The following is a 15,183-nucleotide window of genomic DNA, read 5'->3' as shown; positions in this document are numbered from 1 at the left end:
GTTCTAATCAAACTGCTGCTAGCCCCGTTTTCGGTTTTCGCAATTTCCCCCTTGCGGGAAAATTGCAGCTGCAGTCTGTGGGTCTCGTTTTAGCCGAGATTTCAGCCCGACCAGCAATTGTGGGCTATGAAACGTGTTCTTAGCCATGGGGCGAAATCCAGGCCAGTTCTGTGTGTGACGATGGTTTTCGCCCAGGAAATTTCTGTATTGCATTTTTCGGTGAAATGTCTATAAATTGGGCATGCTACCGAGCTTGGTGAAATGAAATAAAATTTTGTTGGTGCCAGGAACGCAAAGGAAATGCAATGGAGTTTACCAAATGCTGACCAACTGATAGACGAGTGACAGATATTTTTAGTGAATTTCGGCAAGCAGAACAATTTGCAAAAAAAAAAAAAAATATTTCAATTGAATGGAAAAACAAGCGAATGGGCTGTGAGCTATTTTTCTTTTGAAACGTTTTATCTAATGGATTTTGCAATCCGAACTACGATTTTCCTTTAAGCAAAATAGGTAAAACTTCCAGAATACTCGAAAAATATATTTTTTTTTAGTTTTTATTTTTAGAGATTTCTTAAAATTCCTTAACTAATTCTTTGATTTTTTCTATTTTTATTCCAGGTAAGCATACAATTCCCATTGACTTTATTTAACCCCACTGATCTCACGTAAGTCGACTCCAAATTTATGTATCTGAAGCGAAAGTTCTGCTAGGAAATTTCGGAGGCCAGACACGTTCAAAATAAATGTCACTTGTTGGCGGCTGGCTGCCGGAAAAACTATTAAAAAAGAATTATCACCTTCTCGAAAATGTCATCAACACGAGACATGAACCGTGAAAAAAAGGAAAAATAGACGAGCAGAAAAAGAAAGTTGCTGTCACAATTGGTAAACAGAAAACCGCCTCAAAAGCGGAAGCGAATTGTAAACAAAAGCCGACAAAACGCTTGCTGCTTCAACAGCACTTTTTCGTTTTTTAGAAATTTTGGAGTTAAATTTTAAATGTTGGTCTGCTGACAGCTGGTCCACTGAGCCGAAACCCAGCATTTGGAAGGCTCTTCGCTTCGGGTTGAAGATGCCGAATTGTTTACGTTTTCGCTAAGGAGAAGTTCAACCCAAGAGCGAGAAATGTAAACAAAATGAAAGGGAAAACAAACGCGCACGCCCATAATTAAAGCAAAACAAAAGGCGTGAGGCACACGCACATGAGGGCAGGTCATAAATATCTTTTAACCGATGTCGGGAAATCTTTTTTGTTTTCCCGCATAAGGGATTTTCATTAACAGGAAGGTTGAGGCCATTAACACGTCCCGCTGGGAGTTTTCCAGAACTTCAAAACTAAATCCACAAATAGCAATTGGAATTGGTAACTGTTAATGATTGCTCACACTCAGAAAAATGTATCTATACATTTATATATATTTTTTTTAATATACAGTAGAATCCGCTTATAGCGACTTTCAAGGGACCGACGAGTTTTCGTCGTTATACCCGGAAGACGCACTTAGCAAAAGGATATAAGTGTATAAGTCTGTCTGGGGACCAATCAAGCCATCGTCGCAATACCCGGACGGACACTATAAGCGGAGTCGTTATAACAGGATTCTACTGTATTTGTTTTTATTATGGGATTATTTCCTTTTTTTGTATTGAAAACTAAAAATTGTATAGATTTATGGTATACAAAAAAAGGTGAATATTTTTTTTACTAAAAGTAAAGGGACTTTTTTTTTGAGTGCTGGCCTCAATTAGTTTCAGCACGTGTTTGTAACAAGTGCAGGCAATTGCAATCCGATTACGATTACGAATCAACTGCAATCAAGTGCAGCAACTGCAAATGTCATTGGCCCCGTTTGAACTTCACTTGGCTCGCAGTGAGTGTTACCTTTCTATTTCCCCCTTCCCCGCTTTTCCAACTCCCCTCTTTATTCAGCATGAGTTTCTCGGTACGCTTTCATCAAATTGTTTTCCGGCTTTTGTTTTCGTTCGCTTCCTGGGCTGCCAATTTTTTCCCCCTATTTTGCGGTTTTTCGTGATTTTTGCCTTGTGATATCGTTTAAGAACATTTCGTTTGGGGGCGTGGCAGAACCAAAAACTTTAACATTCATTTTATGCAATTTCATTTGCAAAAAATCAGACAAAAAAATAAAACGCCCCCACCCAATTCAATTAAAGTTTCTGGAACTCCAAAAAATAACGTAACAAACTGAAGTCAATTCTAATTGAATTTCAAACGTTCACCAATTGCGGTTTAGAAAATGGGCTTTTCGGGTGGCTCATGACAAATCAATTGACTTGCAACCAAATGAAATCAAATGTTTTGCGGCCCGAAAACCAAAATCCGCAATTGTTTTCAATGTTGTGGGGTCGCTCTTTTTTAATCTGTCGCTTCGAATGTGACACAAAATCCAAACGGGCGAAACAAATCCACAAAATATTCTCAATTCAGAGATTTAGAATGGCGGGTCAATCGGTGGGTCGAACCACAATCTGTTGCACACATGATTTCATTTTTATTTCCCATTAAAAACACATAAAAATCAAATGCAAATAACAGTGGCCCGCGCGGACAAATACAAAAATAAATAGTTGAATGTCTAAAAATATTTATTTGCCATATATAAATTTCAGAGTAACAAAATTGGTTTAGGATTTGTGGTGTGGTTGCGTGGGTGAGGTTTATCCCTTTAACTTTTTACTGGGTTAGTGGCTAGTTGGGGTTTCGTAGTAGGTTTCCCACCAAGGGTTTATTATTTTCAAATGGATTTTAACTCTTGTTGGCCTTTTTGTTGAACGTGGTGCTTAAATTCACACTTTATGCATCATGGTTCCCTAAAGAGTGAATTCTCCCAATTTATCTGACATATATTCCCCTTTTCTAATTTGTAATCGTATGTCACTATGTCCAATGTTCTCCTCTGATAATCTCTGAACACATTTTCGGAACTAAGAATAGAAACAAAAATACATCGATGAATTTTAAAGGGTTCCCCTTTGCCTTCGAAAATACACCACAATCAAACGATCTCAAGATTCCCGTTCTGTAAACACTTCACACAGACAATGCCCACCTTGCATCTTTCAAGTTTTCCTGACTCCAGTTTACAATGCAGCCCTTCTGTGCTCATTATTCTTCATTATTTGTATTTCGATTGTTTTACTGATGCGCCCGCCTCTCGCCCACAATGTAAGCCCTGTTTAATTTCAAGGAAAAATATTTATTGATTGCACTCCCAGGAAATGGAACACACAAATGGAAAGAAGAGCTTCGGCGAGGGGGTTGTGGAATTTTTGAAGAATGCCAATTGTGATGGGTATGTGGGTGGAGTGGAAAACGGAGGGAAGTTTGGAGAGATACCACTTGAGTGCCAGACAAGTGCCGAGCTTTGCATGCCAAGTGGGGTTTTGTATCTGTCAGATATACCGATACAGTGGAACTTTTGTAGTACCATCACTTCTGGTTGTTTTAAAAGTTAAAGCATTATGACAAATATAGAGTTTTGAGGTATAAATTTATACAAGTACCCAAAGAATTTATGAGAAACTAGTAACTTGATCATAAAACCATTCTTTACTGCGCAGCTTGACTGTAGACATTTGCGGATTTGCAAAGAAAATTTATTACACCATAATTAGTCATGTTCTGTAGACCCGCATGTTGCAGCCCTTCTTTTTTAGTTTTTTGGGGGCGTAACATAAATCTTTGAATAATGGGAGGAGTGACAATTGAATCTAGGGAGCCACAGGCCCTTATCATTCCAACATTGCCGGAGTTTCGCTTGGCAGGCAGCCGGAATCACTCCTCGGATGCAGTTCGACATTCTCCAATCGTTCTCGTCTTCTCTCCCCTTTCACCCGATGTATCTGCATCCGTGCATTCGTATTCCTCTATCTGTAAATGTATCTGTATCTCAGCCATCCAGTGGCATGTTTCATTTGGCATGTGTGGCATACACACAAGTGCCTTTCTCTCAAGTGGGCTGCAGATTGTTTGTTCTTTTTGTTTATGCATCTTTGTCGCTCGCTGTCCCTTTTTCTGTGGCTTAGTTTTGCATTTCGCTTTGTTTATCCATCAACGAGGAGTGACAAGAAACATGCAACACCATCGACTGCAATAAAAACAACAACGAATAGGTATAAACAATGGCAACTCCTCCTCTGTCGATTTATGTTTTTGTTGCCTGCTCAATTTAATTTCCTTTAATTCCTATGGCATCTGCGGTTGCCTCCTCTGCGGCTGTCATTGTTTATTCGATTTATTCTCCGTTGGGTTTTTATGAAAATGTTTATAAAATATTTCCGTTCTGATTTGACAAGGCGTTGATTGAAGTGGGTTAAAGCATTCATTAGCCTTCTTGGGAATTCGATTTTAAAGCAATTGATTTCAGTGCGGTTCAATCAACGAGTAATTTTATTGTGCGTCGAAGAAAAGCTATTAAATACGGAGTTGAATGATTTTCGAAAGTAAAAAGTGTGGGGAAAATAAAGAAAGTAAGAAATTCAAATGAACAGAAATAAAATAAATTGTTTTCAAATTAGTAAAAGCATTGCAAGAATAAAATGTTTTTCCTAAAATCAGAGCATAATAATAAATCTATTAATAATGGTGAGAAGTAATTTCAGGCTGACCGTTAGCATGTGTGAAGTAATCCCCTCAATAAAAAAAAAACATGACTAAGTCAATTGACGAGCTTCTTATGTGAAACGAAGTCAATGCCCCAAATAATCCAAATTTTAGCTTACTCACCGCCAAAAGCATAGAAAATACAAACTAGCCAAAAATCTCAGATACTTTCTCAGGCCCATCTCCCCGTATTTATTAACCTTTATTCTCATTCAATGATTTAAATATTTTTAACCCAACGAGTTTTCATTTAAATCTGTGTTTTCTTTTAACTTTTGCGGAACTCAAGCAAAACAAAACTTAATTGTTTCGTGGAAACTCATAAAAATTTCTGCATAATAATTATGAGAAATCACAAAAAGGTGAATTAATTATCATGAAAAATACACAAAAACGTGACCAAGAACAAGTTTTCCCCCCAGAAAAGTCTTAACTAACAATTATGATTTGTTTCCGTCTGGTGTTTTTGCGGAGAAAGTTGTTCTGATAATTTGTACGGCTTTAGTTTTTAAGCTTTTCTGTTATTGTTGTAATGTCTCTGATCAGTTTGACAAGTTTTTTTACGCTCAAGAAGGTCAATTAGAAGCTCTCTCAGCTGTCTTTATTAATTGACATAAATTAAAGTGTTTGCCTGTGTACGTTTTCATGTAGGCGTTTAATTTTTTTCAGTTTCAAATCGATTAAAGCCATATTCAAGGTGGAACCAAAATGCTTAGAGAGCCACTTGACAATTTCCTGCAATTTAGCTGTTGGTTTATTTTTACCCCTTTTTTTAATTTTTGTTTTCGTGTTTACGTATCTCTTGCCCGAAAGAAGTTTGGCTCAAAGCAACAGAAAACAAAAAAAAATAAAAAAGAAAACAATTAGGTTGTTGCGAAAACACATAGAGAACTCTGTTTAGAGGGGCAAAATGGGGTTTCGTGGATCCTCTACATGTGCTGTTGTTAAACTTTTTCTCAGTTTACCCGTTGTTCATGTTGTTTTCGCTTTGCTTTTGCGCTGCTTTTGTAATTGCAACATAATTTGCTATTACATGCTACTTTTTGTTGCTGCCTCAGTTTTGTGGGTCTCTGGGTCTCGCAGCTGTTGCGAATTGCTCATAGAGAAAGAGAAAATCGGGGAGGACGGGTAAGAAAAGACAATTACCAGCAATTAGAAACGAATTGCTTAAGAAAAAAAAATAAGAGTATTCGCACAAGTGGAAAAAACAACAGGAAATGGAGTTCTCACTAAAATTCTTTTTAAAGATGTGCCAAAAAATTTTAAATATATTTAGAGTACTTCTTTATTCGGTAAATATTTGGAACTGTACTACATACAAAGGGTAATGTTTTAATCATAAAACTAATTAAAATGTATCTCTCTTATTTGAGTTTTTTTGTCACAAGTATTAATTTCGTTTAAAGTCGACCAAAAACAAAAGCAAAGAATACCTACAATTGGAAATATTTCGTTGTCCTGTCTCTGCCAATTGTCCGGCCCCTCCGGCAGATAATCCTTAATTAGTTACATATTTAGCGGGTCACATATGCTGAACCGACATGGCCAGAAAAACAAGCCCCAGCATTTGTATCTTTTACTCTCCAGAGGCCCGCAGGCATGGATACACCGACTATATACAGATACCCGTACTCCTAAATAAAAAATACCAGTTAAATGGCAATTCGTGTTTTGTGTTTTGCACAGAGGCAGCAGCATAACAGCAACAACAAATGCAACACGGTTCACAGTTTTAGTAAACTATTTTTATTTTCCTGTGGCATTTTTCACATTTTAACTGGACGAGTGTGCGCGAGCTTTTTGCACGGACTGTGCAAGGGCTGTGAATTGATGTTGTTGTGTATGAAAATGTAATTAACAACATTTACGGTAATTTTTTTCAACTTTTCAATTCTCTGGAGTGGGGGAAAAATCTGTGGGGGACTGCCAACGCAAAATGGCATAACTTATGGCCTCGTTTGCGTACTTGTTTTTTATTTGTTTTTTTTTTTTTTTTTTCTTTTTTTTTTGGTTGCAACGGCTGCCTCGACAATTAACTCACTTAAAATACTTTCGCCCTAGAGTCGCGTTTAATGATTAATTTAGCATTTTTCCCCTACATCTCCCCACTCTCTGTCATTTGCTGTGTGGCTACAAAAAACAATTGACTGCTGGCTTTGCTTTGATTGCCAAAACAGAAATTAATAAAATTAATATGGAATGGCCCATCAAAGTCAATTGTTTGCCGCTGCCCCGTACAAATTGAGCCCCATCGTAAAAAAGAGAACTATTTCCATGCTCAATTGATAAAGTTCATGCTCCCGAACAGAAAAAAAAAAACCGACTGCCTCAAAAGGGAACTTGCCACTTGAACTTTTTTCAGTGGAGGAGGAGAGCAAAATTTAAATGAATATGCCAGAGGGCAGACAATTACAAAAAAAAAATATTTTTCAAGTGACTCAGTTGGGAATTAAGCTGATTCACTTATGCAAAGCTTTGGGCAGATATATTTGTCCGAAATTGGAAACATACATATAAATTAGGGCAAATCAAAATGTTGATTGGAAGACCACAGCCCAAACTCCAAGTCAAATGTGTAGATTGAGGTAGCAAATGCTAAACCAATGTGGCAAGTTGATAAGTGCAATAGTAAACAAATAGTTTGGCAAATAGTCTTGCCGAATTAAAATAAAAAAAGTAAGCTTAAAGAAATTTAAAAAAAAAATCCAAGAAGCTTTAACAAAGAGTTAAGTGTTTGCATAAAACATATTCCTCCCAGACAAATAATATATTGTTAATTATTAATTTACGATTTATTTAAATTATTCAACAAAATAACCAGCTCTGCTGTTGAAACTATTTTAGAATAAAGGGAAACGAAACCTGCTTTCCCTTTTTAAATGTATTTTTGAACCGTGATATTAAAGTTAATTTGTGGGTTCTTTGGCCGACTTCTTTGCGGCAGTTTTCCATATACGTATACTCCCTTTTGCCACGCGTCTTGCATAACATATTATGGCTGGCTTGCCTGCGTGGATATAATTATGCCTATTTCCTATGTGCGCCACATTTCCATACAAGCTGCTCTTGTATATATATGTTAATGCATATATTTTTTAATGCCACTTAAAATACAAATTGCCTAGATCTCTGTCTGAATGGCACACGCGCAGGGCTGCAGGGCATAAAGGGGGGCTCTAACCCCCCCGACCCCCATACGCCACATTCTATATGCTATATGCGTAATTGTCTCAATTATTCACCAAAATGAGCCGCCATGCAGCTGCGTTTGTGTGTTTGCTACTGATTTCATGTGCGCCTTGTCTGCAGAATTTGCTTACCACCAAAACCACCCACTGCCGGCCCCTTAACCCTTGAATGCACGCTCCCCTTTCCCCTCCCCCTCGCCGCTCCCCTTAACCCATCTTATCCGAACTGTTTGCATTTGGGGCAAGAGCGCGCGCTTTGCAAATTACATTTGTATGCGTTTTGTGCACGCATTGCAATCGCTTGCATATAAATTGCGCCGCAAATGCAAAGCCACAACAATTGTTGCCTCCGTTCGTTGCTGCACCACCCCCTCCTCACCCCACCGCCAAATAACCCCTCACTCACCGTCGAATGGAACCCCGCAATCCCCCCTTTAGGCAGTCATTAATGCGCCCGCCATGATGATGACTATCTTATGCTTATGCATGTTGACTTCAACTTCGGATCACTTCACACTGACCAAAATTTATTGGTATATGCAATTATGATCAGACACAATGAAAATATAATTATCAGAAAGCTATACTTATTAGTTACAAAAATTAAATTCTTATCAATATAAAAAATTAAAGTACAAAAATACTTCAAGTGATATTCAAATATAGCAATATTCTTTTGTATTCAAAATGTCTTATATTTTTCTAGAAGTTAAACCTACAATTTTTTTGGTAGTATTTTAATAGTCAGGACATTTTTTTCAGTGCTTTTGGGGGATGAGGCAGTTGCAGTTCAGACGGCGCCTGCTCCACATTTGGCAGTTAAAACCGACTTGGAATGCTGTTTGCTGTTGGCTGAACGCTGATGACTTGATGTTGACTTCGGTCGATTTATTTGCTGAGCTGCGATTTACATGAAAATTTACCACACAAATTTAACCAAGTCTGATCCACGCCCCCTCTCACCCCCTCAGTCACCCACTCCCTTGGCACAACAATTAAGTGTGTGTGTTTTTTTTTTGTTGGTGGAGTACAAATTGGCGAGCTAACTGGAGACTGGCCAAGAATGGCTCGGACTTGGCTAACATGAAATCTGTGTAATTAGTGCTCCCCCTTCATTTTATGTGGCTTACTCCCCAACTTTTCGACCCGATCTGCGGTTTATTGCTGGTCTTAAGCTGATTTATTTGGCAGATAATGCCTTTGGCTGGAATTTATAAATTTTAAGCAATATCCGGTCTTGAAATTGGCTTCCAAATTATGGACAATTGAACGTAATTGAGACTGTTGGACAATGTGAAGCCAGTGAATTGGTGTGGATAACTAAATACATATGAGAGTCGCAATGAACAAGTGAAGAAAAGTAGGGTGAAATTGCATCTATTGATATAACTTATTTTATGTCGCAATACAAAACGATAGTACAATTTAATTAAATATTAATTTTTCAAATTGTCAAGTATATCTGTATCATTAATCCAAAAAATAAAAAAAAACTTTTTTTTTCCTGAAATAGCTCACATTTTTCTACGCACATTTACGCTTTGAGCGAAAAATAGTTCAAGTCCATCAACATATCTTTTTAATTAATTGAGTTTCAAATTATAACTGCGAAGGCCGCAAATAGCAAACATTTTCATTGTCGCAAGTGGAAAAAAAATTTATTAATAAATAATTAAAAGCCAATTAAAAGCAGCCAACAAAGGCAACGATGACAGCCACTTGTCGCAAGCTTTCACCTGAAAGCAGCCACACCCACTTAACGCCCCCTAAAAAAAGGTTAAATAAAATATGAACTGCATAATTGCAAAACGACAACTTAAAAAGCGAAAATTACTTTCGCCCGGTAAATTAATCACTGCCAAAGTATAACCGTGCGATTTGCATAAAGGCAGTGCAATCAATCTAATTACTGTCAATTTCCCAGCGACACACTGCTAGAAAAACAAGCGATCGCACTTCAATTAGACATTTGGATTCCCCGTTTTTGCCGAACGCAAAGTGCAACGCACCGAATTAAACTGGAAAATGCTGTCAACTGAAAATGGAAAGCTAACATCCATTATGCAGGCGACTCTGGCTGGTCTGTCCAGTTTTCCACTCGGGGACTCTCGAACCGAGGCAATTAATTTACGAGCTCAGTGAGCATTGGCTTAGCTTTCACATCACTCGGGGCAAATAGATAAGAGCCCGGCCAAAAACTCCGACTAATCCATGGCCTGGCCTACACTTGGATCTCGCGTCGGCTTTATGGCATTTAGCTGTTGCTTTTTATGATATTGCTGTTGCTGCTGTTGCTGCTGCTGCTGCTGCTGCTGCTGCTGCTTGCTGCGGCTGCTGCTGCTGCCACTGGTGGATTTTTACTGGCACTGGCCACTCCGGCTGTAAGTGGCTCTAATCCTGTCCAGCCGTTTGGCAGCAGTGACCCGAGAGTTGCAGCTTCAAAGTGAAAGGGTTTTGCCCGAACCACAGTTGGCCATTGGCCACACAAGCAAACAAAGCATTCGGAAAACACTTGGATATGTTGCCATTTTCGGGGTCACTTTGCATTTGGTCTGTTTGGCTTTCCTATAACATTGTAGTTTCCCAAAAAAGTTTCAGACTCCGTACGACCCTCAACTTGTTTTCCAGGCCAAATGTTTTGCTCTTCTTTTGCTTACTAATCAGCTGACATTACGGCATTAAAATTCTGGTTTATGGGGATAAGGCCTTTTGATTTCCTGTAGATTGCATGCTATATTTAATATCTTTACTAAAAAATATCATTCAAATATATAAGCTCATGTAAATTAGTTTGTTCATTCGAGCTCTCTCAATTGGCAGCTATATTAAAAAATCGCCTTGAAAGTTAATCCTTGTATCCACTTCTTCCGTTCTTTAAACTGCCCCAGTTTACCACAAAAGACCTCCTTTTCATACCCCTTAGATGCTTGCCATTCACTCAACTTCACCATGCTCTGATCATGATGACAAAAACTCTTTTGATTTCCTACCAACTTTTACAACGGAACTCACTCATACACCGATTTTCCTCAGCTTTTCCCCCTCTTCCGCCTTGGCTTGCCAAGTGTTGGGTTTGGGGCGTGGCATCAGGTGGAAATGGCAGCCTTTGTTTTTCCATTTAGACATGCAATGCTGCACTTTTTTGTCTCCTTCACTCTGGCAACACTTTTCGGTGTTGCTTTCAATTCTGTTTGTTTTGTTGCTGTTTTTATTATTCTTTTTTTTTTCGTTTTGTGCTTTGGCCTCTGTAGTTTCCTTTTTTTGGCATCGGTTGTTGTAGTCGAGTTTGCCATTTCCGTGGCGCTCATGCGTATAATTTTGCTTGAGGCTGTCGCCGAGTACGAAACAATAAGGCCAGCACCCCCCGAAAATCCCCCTTTCCATTTTTTGCCTTACTGCACTCTATCAGTTGAAAAAGTCGAATGTCTGAAGTAAAGCCAAAAACTGGGGCCAACGTGACGTATGCGCAATGTGACAAAACAACAGCAGCAACCACAACCGAAGAGGAAAATTAAAAAAAAAAAAAAATATTGAACTGAAATTGCAAAAGTGTAAAAGCATTCCAGAGGGTGAAGGGTATTTCATTGTTATTTTATTTTCTTTCCTTTTTTTGGAAATTTCATGCAAAGATTGAAGTTCGCTTTGGTCGCTTTTCTTTGATTACATTTTGCAGTGAAATGTTGGGAATTTGCTTCGCCGATTTAAACCTTAAATTATGGTCTCACATTGACAATTGTCACATGGCTGAGCACAGCATGGTAGCGTGGGGGTATTGGAGTTTTACAGAAAAGTGGGGGCGGCTTTTCCACGCTTCAATGCCCCATTTCAGGCTGCTTCTCCTTTCTCGTTCGTGAGTGGACAATGGCCGTGTTGAAGAATCAGTTTTTCTCGTTTTTGTTGTCTGCATTTTTTCGCCGGTCCTTTGTTCGGGCAACAACGTGTTAATGCTGCTGCACAAAAATGTGCATTGGAAAATCTTTAAATATTTTCCCCTTGTATACCAAACTTTTTTTTCAAAAGTTTTTTGTTCCGTTCGCTTTTCCTTGAAGTTGAAGTTTATTTATCTAAGTTTAAGATCAACACGAAGGCAACCCCTTGAGAAAGTCCAGCCCGGGTTTCCTCCCCGTTTTGCAACATGCAATCATGCACCACCTGCTGCTGTTGCTAATGTTGTTGCTGTTGCCGGTGCATGCACGACAGCAATACCAACAGCACGCAGAAAAAATGAGTTCGTTTTGCCCTGATATGGCCTAATCAATAATGTGATAAATAAATAAGAAAACAACAAAGCAAGTCACGTTTTGTAAACAAAGAGTTTAAAAAAGCTATGTTCTGTATTGGTTTCTTATTTTAGTAAGTACAAGGTACAAATCTCAAATTTTTTACGGTGTATTAGCAACAACAACAAGTGGAAATGCCTTCATCGCCATCATCGTCGTCATCATAAATGGCCGATGCACAAAGCTCACGTTCTCCTCGTTACGCGGGTCTGCTTTTTCCGTCTCAGTTTTCCTTGGTTTTGCTTCTATTTTCATTTTGTGTTTTTTTTTTTTTTTTTTTTTTACGAAGCTTGGTTTTCCCTTTACTTGCGGTCCCATATGCCTCAAAGTCGTTGCTTCTGGTTAAGGTTTTTAGCACGAAGCCACTCTCCGCACTTTGCGGACTGGAATTGCCTGTCAGGCAGTCAACCGTTCTACCTCTTTCTGCCTCAGTCTCACAATTCTCCCCGTCTCTTTCTGTGCAGTGCCACCGCTCTCTTTCTACTTCAGGCTGAGCGTTGGGGCATTAGGCAATTTCTTGCAGGCACATTACACGATTTACTTTTCCATTTCAAATTCGAATTTCAAGCCATGCAAATTGCCGAGCCACACAAGGGAAAAACAGTGAAAAAGACAGAGAAAGGTAGAGGAACCTGGCGAAAGGAGGGAAAAGAGCGGAAAAGAAAGGCCAGTCGGTCTAGAAATGAAAGAAACAAATAAGAATTTGTGGCTACCACAATGCGGCCAATGATGCATGCACTGTGGGGGAAAAGAGAAGGTGAAATATTTAAAATTTGTTGGAACTTAAAACAAAAAAAATGAGTTTGATATGGAAAATAACTTTACATAACTATTCACTCAACCAAAAAACTCCGGATTTAAATAGCGAATAAATAAGATTTTCTCACCTTTCAGCCTTCAACTCTACTTTAAAATAAATCTCTTTTAAATATGTGAAAAGATTTATTATAGAAAGCAATTGAAATTAATTTTCATTATTTTTTTTTTAATTTTTAATGAGCTTTATACCACTGTGCACCACTCAAAACACAGTACTACTGTGACTTGGCTGGCTTCGGCTTCCCTTGCTGCACTTAATGCACACGCTTGAGGGAGTTTATTGAAAAGTCTGTCGTGCCAAAAGCATTTCCTGTGCCCCCGAACAACTTCCCCGGCCAATCGCGAGGTTATACAAAAGACAGGTAATACCTATGTCGGGCATATTTTGCTGGGGGTTCATTGTTGCCACTGCAACACACACACACGCGCTCAGTGCAAACGGCCTGACGTAAGTAGCTCTGCGATTTGGCGGGCTATAGCTTTCGATTCAGAGATCTTATGAATGCCAAGCATGCCGATAAGATTTCCCCCTTTATTTTTCCCTTCTGGTGATAAGGGAAACGTGTTCGGTGCGCGTTATGAGAAGGGGAAGTGCCACGGAATGTCCATGGCAACGATGATGGCGATTATGAAGATGGAGATAGAGATGAAGATAAAGATGCTGCTGCACTGGGGATTCCTAAACCTTCCCATGACTCCTGCCCACCCCCTTCCGTTCACATTTTTTTATATTATTGATTTAGTCTAAAGTTTTCTGCACTCGTGCCATTGGCATTGTTCGACTTTGGCCCTTTTGTTGGCACAGCGAAGTGATTGGCTGCGTATGGGAATTGAACGCGAAAATAGCTTCATTATTTAAAGTAGATCCCCAATGCGAACTGCCGGAGATGTGAATAACTTCGCAATTGAGCTGTGCTTCGGGGATGGACTGCAAATTGCCTAAATAATTTGTATGCTTTTGGGAGACTGTGAACTTGTACGTGGGAGTTGGAAAATGGCAAAGTGCTATGAAACCACGAAAGGGAAGTGGAAAAAAGGGTTAAGTGTGTGGCGAAAGGAAATTGGGTGAACATTTCCAAGGGATACGAGCAGTTTGAGATCTTTCCTTAATTCGAACTTGATAAAAATTTTTTTAAAAACAGTGTGTTAAATAAAAAACGTATAGCTTAATAGAAAGGCTAAAAGAACGTAAAAGGTCGAAGAGTGCAATATTTTAATATGTTTAATTTTAAACGACTTACAAAACGGATTTCAGAAAATTAAGATATTATCAAAAAAAAATAAAATATACTTAATTATAATTTTTTTTATAATTTTTTTATTATAATTTTTAATTTCTATTAATATACTGTTAATAAGCCCTAGGAGTATAAAAAGTAACAAACATTCCTCCCTGGGCGCAACGAGAATTCTTCATAATTAATAAATAAATAGCACAACAAAAACCGATTATTAGACCCAAAAAAGTTGTTGCATTTTTTTACCCACAGAAATGCAAAACTCTCCGGCAAACAAAAAAGTGAACTTTGGCAGCAGTCGAAGCCAAAGTTCAACTGCCAATCTCAAAACCCGCGCACTCAATGCACAAAAAATTGGAAAATAAACAGAAACAAAAAAAAAGAAGGGGTCTGCAGCAAAAAAATGTTTGGATGGCTGGCAAAAATTTGTCATCGCTACAGGAAGCCGGAAACTAGCAACAGTTGCTGTATCTGCCGCTGCCAAAAAGAACTTTTGTTTGTTTTTGCATGTAAAGCCGAGGAACCAACACCCCCCGCGGCACCTTTTTGCAGCTCCTGCTCTCTGCCGTTTCCCATTTGGCCAGCTTTTTCTTTTTTTTTTTTGTTGCCTGCAATCATTGCAGGTTCAATGTACCTGAGATACAGATGCGAGCAGCGAGAACATGCATAATGTATGTAAATTATGGCATAACAAACAGCAGCGCGAAGCTGAAATTGTGGGGCGGATTGGGTGGAAAATGCAGGTGACGCTAAGTGTGAAAGTTACCATATTAACCACCTGTGGCTGCTTTTTCGCCCTTTCCCAGGCAAAACAAAACAAAAAATAAAAAACAAAAAGAATTTAGCCAGAGAAAAACAATAACAAAGTCTGTTTATTATGTGTCTGTTGTTGATGTTCTTGTTTTTGTTCCTTTCTAGCTGTCTAATGGGGCGTATGTGTGATGCACACAATATTAAGTAAATAAATGTTCTCCGAGGAGCCTCCGGCATCTTTGCATAGAAAAATAACTTGCTTTGACATGAGAAGTTTCTTT

At 38.6% G+C, this 15,183-nt stretch overlaps 1 protein-coding gene across 5 annotated transcripts in view; it reads left to right on the top strand.

The window, feature by feature from the left end:
* The window catches only part of LOC108096036 (fasciclin-3), a 90,882-nt gene that overhangs the window by 13,375 nt on the left and 62,324 nt on the right, over positions 1 to 15,183 (top strand). The window lies entirely within an intron of this gene.

This window comes from Drosophila ficusphila, unplaced genomic scaffold (assembly GCF_018152265.1).
Source record: "Drosophila ficusphila isolate 14025-0441.05 unplaced genomic scaffold, ASM1815226v1 contig_127, whole genome shotgun sequence".
NCBI classification, from domain to species: Eukaryota; Metazoa; Arthropoda; class Insecta; order Diptera; family Drosophilidae; genus Drosophila; species Drosophila ficusphila.
Note: the sequence above shows the minus strand (reverse complement) of the source record. Positions and strands in the feature narration are given on the sequence as shown.